A 5,447-nucleotide genomic window follows, 5' to 3' on the forward strand; every position below is an offset into this window, starting at 1 on the left:
AGTACATCATTGTCTGGTTGTGTCCTGAGTAAACTGTGTGCTGGATTTGGCATCTCCTCCTTGTGTTTGTTCAGGTTTCTGTCACTTCTGTTAGACCGCACAGTCCAACAACCTTCAACACGGTTAAATATGTCTTTGAGTCACCCAATGCATGCTGCAAGCTTCTATAGCAGGCTAACTGCAGGTTTGGATGGTGCAGTAGAAGCAGGAAGCAGGAAGAGGCACATTGTAGGTGGTTGGTAATATTTCTTCTGTGCTCGGATAATCTATGCAAATTCATGGATAAAAACATCCATGTGCATACACGTTAAACTCATGAGCACACACACACACACACACACACACACACACACACACACACACACAAAGAAATGTATCCTTTGTGCTTGTTAGTGAAGGTGAAGGAATATGTGCTGTCACAGCACTTTATGTACCAATCAGTGTGCAGCAGAGACAACACTTGCAAAGCTGCTGCTTTAGACAGACACAATCACTGCCGATTTGTGTGGAAATGACAAGGACAGCAATTTTTGCATTGGGACTAATCAAAGGCTAATCACAGCAGTGGCTGATTTGGGCCGTGCTCATCAGAGATACTCAGAGAACAAAAATAGTCAGTCTGCAGTGAGGGGGTCATACATGAACCTTCGAAAATTGTAATTATTAATAACCACTTATAACTGCACTGATGACAATGTTTTATTTTTGTCAATGGCAGTTATTTTTTGGTTCCAGCTTTATTGAGAAGATTTGCAGCTTGTTAGTTTACATCACTGTAATCACTGCAACTAATGTGCTTTTTACATTTTTTTTGAAAATTCTAATAGCTAAAAACAATTATAAACAAATTGTCTCATAGTATTCATTATGCAAAAGTCATCCACACTGCTTAAAATTTTAATTCTAATAAAGAGAAAGTTTGATTTTTACCTGAAAACAATGTTGGCTGTAGGTCACTATCTTTTTACCAAATTAAGTGATCCAATGGTGAGCCTATAGCCCCCTAAAGAAAATACTGCAGGATCAGACTGGAAATGAGCAGCTTCTAAGATTGCCAACCATAGAATTAACTGGGGGTTAGCCAATTGGAGACCATCAAGCTGACTGCTAGCAGTTTCAGTAGTGAACTGGCGGCTGGGTGGCTTTAGACCTACGACTAGCACAAAAGAGCAGGCCTGAGGCTAGCTGACTAAATGGCAGTCTATGAGCTAGCTAACTAAGTAAATGAAGCTGCAGGAGACAAGCAGACTGGTAGCTATTAGGGTGGCCTCTGATAGTATTGGGGTATGGATGGGTACAAGCACACGGTAAAACTGGCTGCAGTTGATGTAAGCCCAGCCTAACCATGGTTCTGAGTGGATACTGAGGTTTGGCCTGCTAACTGGGAGTCTAGGGGTGAGGTTTGCACTGATAGATGGGAGCCTGGGGCTGAAGCTAACCTGGGCAGGGCAGAAGCAAATGTAGACGAGAGCCAGGCAGGAAAGGATCTACGAAACCAAGGTAGATCAGTGAGGGGGACGGACAAGGCAGGAGGTCTACGAACTGGAAGTAAATCATCTGTAAAACTGCAGGTACAGGGAAACAGAGATCAATCAAAACAGAGTTACTGACTGAACAGCAAATTAACAGGTAATGGCTGGAGGCATGTCTTACTGCTTGACCACAGTCTACATGCTGGCAGAGTGGAGTTGGTATAGCTAAGCATTTAAGCTTAGGCTTGGCGAAAATCATCAAGCCTGCATCAGGCTGCTTGGTGAAGCTCTTCTGGGGGTCAAGCCTTTTCTGAGGACCCACACAGTGGCCCACATTGCAGCTGAAATTCCATCACTGATAGCAGAGTGGGGTCTAGATTAGATGCATTGTGACTGATTCAGCGGGCAATATGAGTGCTACAGAAAATAACCTGAATTTGAGGCAATCCAAATGCGTTGCACATTGTTTGAACCTGGTTGTAAAGAACTCCATTGAAGCTGCTCCTGGCCTGGATGAAATTAGAGCACTGAGCTGGAGGATAGTCAGTTACTTTAAAACAAGCACAACAGCAAAAGCAAGGCTGAGCCACATGCAGCTGCAACTGGGCCGCAATGTGAAGAAACTCAAACTGGAAGTGCACACACGCTGGAATAGCACCCTCGAAATGCTTCAGCGCCTCTATGAGGAGAGAGATGCAGTGGCATTAGCTCTGTCATCACTCAACACAGACCTGACTCATCTGACCAACCAGCAGCATGAAGTCACAGGGGAATGCATCAAGTATGTAATAGAAAACCAAAGAAAAAATTATGGTAGAATCCAAATTGTCTACTTGGTTTATTGCATAGTCATTGCAGAAGAGTTTACTGACTCAGAGCAACATACTAGACTGAACAATGAAATCAACTTCACCACACAGTCTATGCATTCAGATAATATGGACTTTCCTGTCATTTCAGCTGCTGGCCGCATTCCAGGTGGCGACTGTAGAGCTGTCAGAGGAGACAAGAGTGTCAGGATCAAAAGTCATCCCCCTCTACCGTGTTTTGAGACACACGACTGAACAACTGTATTCCCAACTCACCACCCCCATGGCACAATACCTGGCAGAGAACCTTGTCAGGTGCTTAGCTGACCGACTTCAAGACAGAGAAAAAAACAGTTCACTGGCTGTTGTGACACTCGTGGCTCCGCGGTTCAAAACTTTTGGCTTTACCAATCAGAGAGTGGCAGCCAGTGTGAAAGAACGTTTAATAACCGAATACACAACAATTATTAACATAAAGAATGCCAAGCAGCAGCAGCAGCCATTTACATCGCAAGCCCACCAGCAGCACCTTCCACAGGTATTTATTTTTTCTTCTATTATGAATAAGGGATGACTAATGACATTTGTGGTGATGATGATCTTAAATATTTTTCAGTTCAACTGTGGAGCCTATTGAACAAAGACGCAAATAGAGCCTGGCAAATGCAAAGCACCACAGCCAGTGCAATTGTCGAAGTGAACCGCTACCCGGCTAATCCTCCCGTAGAAAGAGCGGCAGACCCACTGGCTTACTGGGCCACACACAAAAATGCATACCCAAACTTGTATAATGTAGCCAAACATTTCCTGTGTACCCCAGCTTTATTGGTGCCGTGTGAACGGGTTTTTTCTAAGGCTGGGGAGATAGTGAGTAAAAGAAGAAACTGCTTGAGTCCCAAAACGGTTGACAAATTATTATTTCTCAATAAAAACTCATAACTAATTACATAAGCACACCCACTACCCTGTTTCCAAGCCACCCATTGCATTGTTTTCAATCACACCCACTACCCTGTTTTCAATCACACCCACTGCTCTGTTTTCAATCACATCCACTGCTCTGTTTTCAATCACACCCTCTTTACTGACCTCTTTACTAATGAACCCCAAGATGTGCTTTGCCAAAATCAATAATAAAATCCTTATTTGCACAAGCCCTATGTGAAAATGACATCGCTCTGTATTTATAGAGCATATCTCATGAATGTAGCAGCACCACTTAAATGCTTCATAACACAGAATATAAGTGAAGAGTATATAGGGTTACAAACAGACATGGCAAATAAGAAACATGCTCTTCAATAGTTATTGTCATTATTATTACTGTTATTATTATTGTATCCACTAGAACCCATACAATCATCTAGTGTAGTCAAACGAATGTGTGCATGGCGAATCAAATCCAAAACAATCTATGAACCAATTACCACGTCTCGATTGCATTTCATTTTATTGACCACTAGATGTCCTACTCGAGCACTGTGTGTCATTGAAGCCTCGAGTAATGAACCATATTTTGAATGAAGTGTCGAAGCTTCAACAAAGCCTCGATCAGCCATCACTAACTGTATGTAGCAGTCAAGTGGTGAAGAGGCTGCATGAGTGATTATGCTTAACCAGCGGTAGCGTAGATACAAACATTAAGCAACAAAAACAGTGCTGCTCAATTGACCACTTGATAGTAAGGGTGACTCTTCTGGGCGACAGCTGATCTTCAGCAGCTGACAACTGCATGCATTAAAGGTCGCAACTCAGCTTTATTTGATAAGGGATGACTGTCATGTGGCACACAGCAGGATGAAATATGACAGCTTTCCACTGAGGATGAAAACACAATATGTCAACTTCTGCTCTGACTGGACAAATACTGGAAACCAGTATGCACTGAAAAGATGGACTCAAGCAAATACTACACAGATTTATAGAGGATCCATTGACTTTTATACCACCTTCTCAATTTTCATTCAAAGGTATATATTACATTATTTATTAATGACAAATAATGTCCAATTGTTAAAATGATTAAATGTGTTAAATCTGCAGGACAGATTGATCCAGGTTGGCGATAGACGTAAACAGCATAATTTACACTCACAAGCACTCCCCATGCTCGTAAAGGGCCCTCTCAAAACAGCCTCAGCTCTTACACAAGATACTGAAAACCCTTACGATTCTGCAACATTTACACATGACAGCGTCACACAATTTCTGCACAAGTGTTAGCTGCACATTCATGCTGCTACAGCTCAAAGACTGTTCTACTGGATTTAGATCTGGTGACTTGGGAGGTCGCTAAAGTTCACAAAACTCAGTGTCATGTTCATGAGACCGTCAACGTACAGAGGAAATTTTGTTACTGATTGTATCTATAAAGTTGTTCAACACTCACAATAATCTATCTGAAGAATAGTCCTTTTACAGTTGTTGATTTAGTCCCTCTTTCAAATATACAGCTTAGAGGAAGACTAATAAGTCTCCAGCCTTGCTAGTAGCTCCACAAAGCTAAGTCTGTCGTGTTTTAAGCTAAATTCATTTGAGGGGGTGAAGTTTTATGTTGACTTATTCATTAGACGTTAATTTGTTTAGTGGTGCAAATGCTGATAAAATTTTCCAAATTTCGCTATGAGAATGGGCTCACAAAGTGCATGCATTAGCAGCTTTCTCAGTTGAACCCATAGAGAGCGTCTTTTATATATGTTCTGTCTTCATCAGAGACAACATGACTTAAAACCTGCAATAGCTTAAACAGTAATTGCAGATAGGTGTGCTGAGTCTGACTTCAGGCATGAATGTGAGATCAAAACAACAATGTACAAAGTAGAGACTATCTTTAGCTTTTATTTCCCTATTCACTTCTTTGCTTACATGTCTTATTTATTTATTTATTCATTTATTTTATATTTACGAAGACTCATTTTGAGACTAAGTCTCTTTTTTTCAGGTGTGGACAAACAAGACATTGAGTGGCTGACAGGTGCAACTCATTGCCCAGGTTTTTTTTTGCTTGGATTTTAACCAATTAAAGGGCAGTGGGTGTCTGGCTTTCATTCCAATCTTTTCATCTGTTGAGATTGTAAATGAATCCAGAAGGCAAACAAACACAGCTGTTGTAATCTACCTTCAAGCTGGTAAGAGGAACCCCAAAACAACTGTCAGGGACATCATG

The sequence above is a fragment of the Amphiprion ocellaris genome, chromosome 15, assembly GCF_022539595.1.
Source record: "Amphiprion ocellaris isolate individual 3 ecotype Okinawa chromosome 15, ASM2253959v1, whole genome shotgun sequence".
Taxonomy (NCBI): Eukaryota; Metazoa; Chordata; class Actinopteri; family Pomacentridae; genus Amphiprion; species Amphiprion ocellaris.